The sequence below is a fragment of the Amphiura filiformis genome, chromosome 15, assembly GCF_039555335.1.
Source record: "Amphiura filiformis chromosome 15, Afil_fr2py, whole genome shotgun sequence".
NCBI classification, from domain to species: domain Eukaryota; kingdom Metazoa; phylum Echinodermata; class Ophiuroidea; order Amphilepidida; family Amphiuridae; genus Amphiura; species Amphiura filiformis.
This window is the reverse complement of record NC_092642.1, coordinates 19,880,250-19,891,111: the sequence shown is the minus strand read 5'-3', so window position 1 is coordinate 19,891,111 and position 10,862 is coordinate 19,880,250. Positions and strand designations below refer to the sequence as shown.

The following is a 10,862-nucleotide window of genomic DNA, read 5'->3' as shown; positions in this document are numbered from 1 at the left end:
TCCATAAATATACTAGATATGTTGATCATTAGGCATGATCACACGGGAGCTTACCTCCATGTTACCGTAACACGGAGGCAGTGCAAGGTCATGACTTAACACGGATACTTGTCCACACGGTCCTTCCTCGTGGTCTTTAACTCTAAGCACTCCGTGTTAGCTGCACGGCTCGGTCTTTGCTTCGTGGTAAATATAGGAATTTACTGGAAGTTATAGGGCCGTTTGCTATACTGCAAGTACACTGTGGAAGCCGATGTCTCTTAGTTTCAGGGCAATTATGTCCTACACGTGGTTTTTTCGCTGTTATTTTCTTCTCAACTCAGTTTCTTTGTCTTTCAAGACACTTATCAGCTCTTCCGTTTCTTCTTTTGACCAGTTTAATGTTGTTGTTTTTTGTTTTTTGTTTTCTGTTTTGTTTTGTTTTCGTTTTGTGGTGCTTCTTTCATCATGTTCATTCTCGGTGAGAAACGGAGATAAATTATTGTGAATTTATTGCTACAGATATTTAAAATACTGCGAAATTGTAAGTGTTGTATCCATAAGGTCAAGCTTACCCCGGAATCTTGTTCATACGGGCGCTAACACGGAACGATCGCTTCGTGTTAGCGCGCTACCACAGAGATTTCTCTGTGGTAAATCTTCCGTGTTAAGCTTCGAGGTAGTTAACACGATACTTGTTCAGACGGGCGCTAACACGAAGCTACCTTAGAGGTAGCTTCGTGTTAGCTTAACACGAACTTACCCCTAAGCCCGTCTGAACACGGCTATTGTGTTACAATCAAAGCAAACACTAACTTAATTAGATACTCAGGCAAATATTCTGGCCTAAAAATCTGGAATCCACTTAGCTCTTATCTAAAGAATTCAAAAACACTTGAAACATTTAAAAGAAACTACAAAAATTATCTTATTTCGACATACAAATGACCAAATTATTTACAGTATAGGGGCCAGCCCCCTGAAATTTCTGTGTCGTTGGACAGATGTTTCAAATGGACGAATCATTGATCAAAATGTTCAGAAGAGTCTGGAGAATCTTTTCTGCCATGTTGCCAAATTTGTAACCCGTGTGTTCTATTCTGTTTCCATGGCAACGGTCACGCTATTTAAGGATTTTTATTGTTTTTTACCCAAAAATTGCATATTTTAACTAGCTTTTTCTTGTGAAACAGTATTGGTAAATCGAGCCAAAACATAATATTATATTTGGGTAATTACCTTTTCATCTACCCCCAAGTAGTATCCCTTTAAAATTGATTTCTGGTACGGAGAAATGAAACCCGTATTTATGGTCGCTCTGCGCATATTCGGTTCAATTAGTTATCACCCGCGCTATGCCCATGTGCGGTCCAATTAATTATCTCCGTCAGCCAATTAGCGCGCCGTACGTATTCAATCAATTATCTCCGTATCCAATCAGAGCGCGCGGTGGCCGGGCTCTGTCAGTCTTCCACGTGGTAATCTTTCTTTTTACTCGTTGGATCCGTTTGATAGGTGAGGGAGGGTGCTAGCTGAGTATGACCGAAGCCATTGTAGGAGTGGGATGCTTAGGGGTGTGACTGAATCCTGTATGTTGTCGTCTGGAGTTACGTAAATAAAATATTGTTGAAGATAAATACTACGTGATATTATTTAGATGCACTTCTGCTTGTAAAAGATATCGAAGGTGGGGTTCTGTCCCCACGACTTGCCCAGGTCTCATACAAAAATTGTCGTGTTCCCATTTCTGGGAACTGGTGTCAACCCGGCCACCTGACTTTCAAAATCAAATTACAGTCCAACCAGGTATTCATTCAACACACATTGAGACATTCCGTGCTCCTGGCTATCGGCCGTCCCGCCACACTTGAGTACCGGTACTAAATGGAGTAGAAACTTCATATTTGGTGTTCAGAACACATGTCACAAGGATATTTAAAATATGCAAACAAAATCATCGCTTAATTCAATACACCTACATACCTGTCTTTAGCGAACAATAATTGTAACAAAATTGAGATTATTTACTACCTTGTGATGTTTTGGAGGGTATAAATGAACTATACAAAGTGTTTAATATTGGCTATGATGTCATTCTGCATACCTATATGTTCTCTAGGTTGTTCCTGGCTGATATTATATAATTATTAATTATATAAAGTTATACAGTAAGAAATAACAAATAAGTAAGGATTTTGTGAAAATCTACTGCCTGACATATCACCACAATAGTAGCATGTACCCTGGTAAATTTCTCCAAGAGTTCGAAGTCAATACGAGAAAACAGTGTTTTTCGCCACACCCTATTGTAACACTAAACCTGTTACATGCACGCTACTCCCGTGTCCCATGTAGCAAATTTAATGATGTGGCAAATATTGTGATTTTTGGTAGGTCATAACCCCTGACTGAAGTATGAAAATTGATTGAATGCAACAACATTCTTTTGTGATGCAGATATTGTAACATCAGCATGAGACACCCATTCCCACATGAAAGCATTCTTGTATGCTAGGAATTCTACTGTCACACTGTCAGCATGTCAGACATGCATACCCCAACCAGCCAATCAAAACATTTTTCTTCCACAAAGTCACCTTTCAGGGCGTGGCCTAACATCCCTCACAGTGCTTGGCTCTAAACATGCTCTGAAATATTTCATTAAGGTGCGGGATTGTAACTATCTAAAATATCCTGACAAATATCCAATTAGCTTCAGCTATTAGCTATTAAGATATTTGGATATTATTAAAGGATATTATGGATAATTTGGATAATAGTTGCACCTACTGATATTTTGGATATTTGGATATTTTAGATAATTTGGATATTATCAAGGATATTATGGGTTATGGATATTTATATATTTCAGATATTTGGATATTTTAGATATTATGGCTAATTAAGATATTTTAGATATTTTGGATATTATTATGGCTAATTAGGATAATTTGGATATTTGTTATATTTTTCATATTATTATGGGTCATGAGGATAATTTGGATATTTCAGATATTTGGATATTTTAGATAATTTGGCTATTATTAGGGCTATTTTGGATAATTTGGATATTTTGGATATTGTTGTGGCAAATTAGGATAATTTGGATATTTCAGATATTAGGATATTTTAGATATTTTGGATATTATTATGGCTATTTAGGATAATTTTGATATTTTAGATATTTTGTATATTATTATTGCTAATTAGGATAATTTGAATATTTCTGATATTTTTCATATTATTATGGATATTATTAGGGCTATTTTGGATAATTTGGATATTTTGGATATTATTATGGCTAATTAGGATAATTTGGATATTTCTGATATTTTTCATATTATTATGGGTCATTAGGATAATTTGGATATTTCAGCTATTTGGATATTTTAGATAATTTGGATATTATTAGGGCTATTTTGGATAATTTGGATATTTTAGATATTTTGGATATTATTATGGCTAATAAGGATAATTTGGATATTTCTGATATTTTTCATATTATGGGTCATTAGGATAATTTGGATATTTCAGCTATTTGGATATTTTAGATAATTTGGATATTATTAGGGCTATTTTGGATAATTTGGATATTTTAGATATTATTATGGCTAATTAGGATAATTTGGATATTTCTGATATTGTTCATATTATTATGGGTCATTAGGATAATTTGGATATTTCAGCTATTTGGATATTTTAGATAATTTGGATATTATTAGGGCTATTTTGGATAATTTGGATATTTTAGATATTTTGGATATTATTATGGCTAATTAGGATAATTTGGATATTTCTGATATTTTTCATATTATTATGGATATTATTAGGGCTATTTTGGATAATTTGGATATTTTAGATATTTTGGATATTATTATGGCTAATTAGGATAATTTGGATATTTCTGATATTTTCATATTATTATGGGTCATTATGATAATTTGGATATTTCAGCTATTTGGATATTTTAGATAATTTGGATATTATTAGGGCTATTTTGGATAATTTAGATATTTTAGATATTTTGGATATTATTATGGCTAATTATGATAATTTGGATATTTCTGATATTTTTCATATTATTATGGGTCATTAGGATAATTTGGATATTTTAGATAATTTGGATATTATTAGGGCTATTTTGGATAATTTGGATATTTTAGATATTTTGGATATTATTATGGCTAATTAGGATAATTTGGATATTTCTGATATTTTTCATATGATGGGTCATTAGGATAATTTGGATATTTCAGCTATTTGGATATTTTAGATAATTTGGATATTATTAGGGCTATTTTGGATAATTTGGATATTTTAGATATTATTATGGCTAATTAGGATAATTTGGATATTTCTGATATTTTTCATATTATGGGTCATTCGGATAATTTGGATATTTCAGATATTTGGATATTTTAGATAATTTGGATATTATTAGGGCTATTTTGGATATTTGAGATATTTTGGATATTATTATGGCTAATTAGGATAATTTGCATATTTCTGATATTTTTCATATTATTATGGGTCATTAGGATAATTTGGATATTTCAGATATTTGGATATTTTAGATAATTTGGATATTATTATGGCTAATTAGGGTAATTTGCATATTTCTGATATTTTTCATATTATCATGGGTCATTTGGATATTTCAGATATTTGGATATTTTAGATAATTTGGATATTATTAGGGCTATTTTGGATAATTTGGATATTTTAGATATTTTGGATATTATTATGGCTAATTAGGATAATTTGCATATTTATGATCTGAGGCTAATTAGGATAATTTGGATATTTTTCAGATATTATTATGGCTATGCCTACCTATTTCACAACGTTTACAAATATGAGTCTTCAAATGATACATCTTTCTCTCATAGTTTTTGCAACTTTAAGGGATCTAAAATGAGCGTTTATTGCGTTTCGACGGCAGTATTTTTTGTGGGACATGAGAGCACATCAGACATATCGAATTGCATTCTGAATACGAAGAATGTCTTTCTGATATCAAATAATTTTCATTTTTTGAAAATCACAATATAATACAAATTTTATGACAAATTATAAAAAAAAAATTCAAATTTTTAATATATAACAGTCCTCGAAGTAAATTATATAAATCTAATGATATATTCTTAAAGTGTATGTAGCAGGAAGGAAAAGCCGACGGTCAATTGAAAATTTTGACCTTTCATGTTGAAGATATGGATTTTTTTCCCAAAAAGACCTAATTTTTTTGGTGTTTTGGGGAAAAAATCCATATCTTCAATACGAAAGGTCAAAATTTTCAATTGATCGTCGGCTTTTTCATCCCACTACATACACTTTAAGTATAAATCATCAGATTTATAAAGTTTACTTGAAGTACTGTTAAATATCAAAAATATCAATTTTAATGATTTGCCATAAAATGTGTATTAAATTGCGAATTTCAAAAATCAAAATTATTTGATATCAGAATGACATTCTTCGTATTCAGAATGCAATTCGATATGTCTGATGTGCTCTGATGTCCCAAAATAAATACTGTCCAAACGTTCATACCCCAGCCCTTAATGTACAATATTATCATCATCACCATAAATACACTGACATGTAAAATACAATATGCGTCGTTCTTTAAAAGTTTTTTCCAACTATACATGCTTTAGGAAACTTGATGCATATGCAACTTTAATGTACAATATAGTATGCGTCGTTCTTTCAAAGTCTTTTCCAACTATATCCATCGTTTAGGATTATACTATTATGAACTAGAAGACAACATGCATGATCCATTCTAGGCTGTTCATTAAATAGTTCTTAGGCATATTAATTTCACATCTTTTATGAACTAACACAACATGCATGATGTATGCGTCGTTCTTTAAAAGTCTTTTCCAACTATATCTATCGTTTAGGGTTATACTTTTATGAACTAGAAGACAACATGCATTATCCATTCTAGGCTGTTCATTAAATGGTTCTCAGGCATATTAATTTCACATCTTTTATGAACTAACACAACATGCATGATGTATGCGTCGTTCTTTATAATTCTTTACCAACTATATCCATCGTGTAGCATTATGAACTAAAACACAACATGCATGATGTAGGCTGTTCATAATATTGTTCAATATGCAATTTCACTAGTGTACAGGTGTATGCGTCGTTCTTTACAATACATGATGCAGTCATGTCTACAGTAGAATTCACCTCGACCTTTGTAGGACTTAAACCCCATTAAAAGCTATTAAACCAAGATAACACTCATTGAAAACAGCTCAACTGATTAAATCATATCTTCTCTGCTTAAATACACACAACATATGTTTCTGATTTACACGTACAATGGAGCAATGCGCTGGGATTATAGTTTCAGTTGGGTGAACGATTATAAAGCGAGCGCTAGAGAACAATTCTGTGTGGTCTTTGTTTACGAAATGAGACAATACGTGCTTATTGTTAACCAGCGTTCTTGAAAATGAGAAGCATGGTGGTTTGCAGACTTAACACGGTTTGGAAATAATTTCTTCATATTTTTGGTGTTATCTGTCGTTTACATATCCTTCCTAAAACACCAAAGTATGCATATTTCCAAACATCTAAATTAGCTAAAAATTTAGGACATGTTACAAAACTATATTTTCTAGAATTTTAGAAGAGTACTTTTAATACTGGCCGGTTATTTTTCACACAGCGACGTTAACTAGGCAATGTACTATTACCTATAACATACACTAAAACACCAAAGTACGCATATTTCCAAACATCTAAATTAGCTACAAATTTAGGACATGTTACAAAACTATATTTTCTAGAACTGTAGAAGAGTGCTTTTAATATTGGCCGGTTATTTTTCACACAGCGACGTTAACTAGGCAAATCCCCATACTTTTAAGGGGGTACTACACCCCTGTGGTATATTTATGACTATTTTTGCATTTTTCTCAAAAATTAATAACACACTGGTAACAAAAGTTATGTATATTATTGGGGCATGGAATCCAATTACTACACTGAAATTTCAGTGAATCAAGACAAGCGGTTCAGTAAATATGATAGTAAATGAGGTACATCCTAGCGGTACCTCATTTTCTATCACAAGTATCGAACCGCTTGTCTTGGGTCACTGAAATTCCAGTGTAGTAATTGATTCCTTGCCCCTATAATATACATAACTTTGTTACCAGGGTGTTATTAGTTTTTGAGAAAAAATGCAAAAATAGTCACAAATTTATTGAGGGTGTAGTACCCCTTAACTGTAAACTATTTGTAGAGGTCACGCGTCAATGGTAAGACCACTGTGTATTGTGTATAGGAAAACGGACAGTAACTGCAGTATGATTTTACAGCAGTATACATGATTTAGGAAACTTGATGCATATGCAACTTTAATGTATACTATAATATGCGTCGTTCTTTAAAAGTCTTTTACAACTATATCCATCGTTTAGGATTATGAACTAAAACACATCATGAGAAATCATCATACAACTACATGTACAGCCTGTCTCAAAAAAAATTGTGCAAGTGAAAAGCGCCCTCTCTGGCAATTAGAAAATACCGTTGTGAAATAATGCTTACATCAACGTCAAGGGTGTAGTCTTAGCTCTCAGATGCCGTTTGTTCTGTTCAATTTGCTTGTTTTAATCTCGAGATATGTTTAGTTAAAGACGAAAGGGTAAAATCACAATTGTGCCACTTTTACTATGGAAGAGGGCTTTACATGTAACAGTGATAGCATCAAGTTTATCAAGAGTTCCTTCATGAAATCAAAAGAATACACAATACACAATACAAGAGTTTTTTTACTGTTTTTACTGTTTTATCATGATGCAGGAATGATGATTCTCTTTTTCCACTTGAAAGAGATTAAAAGATAAATAAATATTTCACATTCTGTTGTAAAATGGATTTCACATTCTGCTGTTTTACATACATATGCATGTTAATGATTTTATCATGGTAAATACTGTTCTCTAATAGTCACTTAAGACATGTTAAAAGACAAGCAAATATTGCGCACTTATACATGTTATAGGTTAATGAACGCATATTACTTGTTGGGAGAGATATTAGACAAAATAGTGCTGATGTTGATGCGTATAATGCGTGCGCCCCGAAAGGGGAGTACATTAGACGCATCAACATCAGCTATCATTGATTTACAGCTCTCTTCCCTAGTAAAAGTGGCACAATTGTGATTTTACCCTTTCGTTGTTAAATAAACATATCTCGAAATTGGAACAAGCAAATTGAACAGAACAAACGGCATTTGAGAGCTAAGACTGCGCCCATGACATTGATGTAAACATTATATCACAACAGTAATTTTGTAATTGCCAAAAGAGCCTGAGAGGGCGCTTTTCACTTGCACAATTTTTTTTGAGACAGGCTGTATATGTATATATAACTACATTAATACATTCACATACAATATGCGTCGTTCTTTAAAAGTCTTTTTCAACTATATCCATCGTTTAAGATTATACTATTATGAACTAGAAGACAACATGCATGATCCATCATTCTAGGCTGTTCATTAAATGGTTCTCAGGCATATTAATTTCACATCTTTTATGAACTAACACAACATGCATGATGTATGCGTCGTTCTTGAGCTAATATTAATTAGCAGATATTTTGGCTATTTTAGATAATAGCTAAATATCTGATAATATCTTAATATCCATCACTTACTAAGTAAAAAAATTCAATAAAATTTTTTTTACAATTTTCTAATATCCAAATATCTGATATAGCGGATATTTCAGATAATATCTAAATTAGCAGATATTTTGGCTAATTTTGATAATAGCTAAATATCTGATAATATCTTAATTGCCTGTTGCCCAAAGAATACAGTTCAAGAGTCTTCTCCAGACATTCAAAGCATTTCACACCAAATCACCTGATTACATCTCTTCTTATTTTCAACCTCGGACCCACAAAACATCTTATGCGCTTCGATCTGACGCTGCTGTCACATTTGAAGTGCCTCGTTCCAAGAAACAAGCTGGCGATCGCGCCTTTTCAACAGTGGGGCCGCGCCTTTGGAACGAGTTGCCCACCACCACTGTCCGAGGTCAAGAAAATATTACCACATTCAAGAATCTCCTTAAAACCCACCTCTTTCCCACTCATTAGCTTTTTTTCCTTTCTTGTCTTTCTCTCTTTTAGCGCTTTGCCTACTTTTGTAAAAAAGGCGCTTTATAAATCACATTGTTTATGTTTATGTTTATATCCATCACTTACTAAGTAAAAAATTTCAATAAAAATTTTATAAGTTCCTAATATCCAAATATCTGATATATCGGATATTTGAGATAATATCTAAATTAGCAGATATTTTGGCTAATTTAGATAATAGCTATATATCTGATAATATCTTAATATCCATCACTTACTAAGTAAAAAATTTAATAAATTTTTTTTACAAGTTCTAATATCCAAATATCTGATATAGCGGATATTTTAGCTAATATCCAAATTAGCAGATATTTTGGCTAATTTAGATAATAGCTAAATAGCTGATAATATCTTAATATCCATCACTTACTAAGACAAAAAATTTCAAATAAAATTTTATAAGTTCCTAATATACAAATATCTGATAGTGGATATTTTAGCTAATATCCAAATTAGCAGATATTTTGGCTAATTTAGATAATAGCTAAATAGCCGCTAATAGCTTAATATCCATCACTTACTAAGTACAAAAATTTCAATTTTTTTTAAGTCCCTAATATACAAATATCTGATATAGCGGATATTTTAGCTAATATCCAAATTAGCAGATATTTTGGCTAATTTAGATAATAGCTAAATAGCCGATAATATCTTAATATCCATCACTTACTACGTTAAAAAAATTTAAATAAATTTTTTTATAAGTTCCTAATATACAAATATCTGATATAGCGGATATTTTAGCTAATATCCAAATTAGCAGATATTTTGGCTAATTTACATAATAGCTAAATAGCCGATAATATCTTAATATCCATCACTTAGTAAGTCAAAAAATTTCAATAACAATTTTATAAGTTCCTAATATACAAATATCTGATATAGCGGATATTGTAGCTAATATCCAAATTAGCAGATATTTTGGCTAATTTAGATAATAGCTAAATAGCTGCTAATATCTTAATATCCATCACTTACTAAGTCAAAAAAAATTTCAATTATAATTTTATAAGTTCCTAATATACAAATATCTGATATAGCGGATATTGTAGCTAATATCCAAATTAGCAGATATTTTGGCTAATTTAGATAATAGCTAAATAGCTGCTAATATCTTAATATCCATCACTTACTAAGTCAAAAAATTTCAATTATAATTTTATAAGTTCCTAATATACAAATATCTGATATAGCGGATATTGTAGCTAATATCCAAATTAGCAGATATTTTGGCTAATTTAGATAATAGCTAAATAGCTGATAATATCTTAATATCCATCACTTACTAAGCAAAAAAATTCAATTAAAATTTTATAAGTTCCTAATATCCAAATATCTGATATAGCGGATATTTTAGCTAATATCCAAATTAGCAGATATTTTGGCTAATTTAGATAATAGCTAAATAGCTGATAATATCTTAATATCCATCACTTACTAAGTAAAAAAAATTTTAAGTCCCTAATATACAAATATCAGATATTTTAGATAATATGAGATATTATGATCCACAAAAATAGCCAAAAACAACCTTGTAACTATCTAAAATAGCAGATTTTTCACCCTATACTACAACACACAAATTATCCAAATTATCTAAAAATAAAATAAAAAGTTACAATCCCGCACCTAACTCAAATATTTAAGACTATGAACCACATTATACCAAAGTAATACTTTGATTATACCACGTCACTGAC

General features: G+C 31.3%; 1 protein-coding gene across 1 annotated transcript in view; it reads left to right on the top strand.

The window, feature by feature from the left end:
* Positions 1–10,862, top strand: part of LOC140170773 (uncharacterized) — a 47,167-nt gene that overhangs the window by 3,381 nt on the left and 32,924 nt on the right. The window lies entirely within an intron of this gene.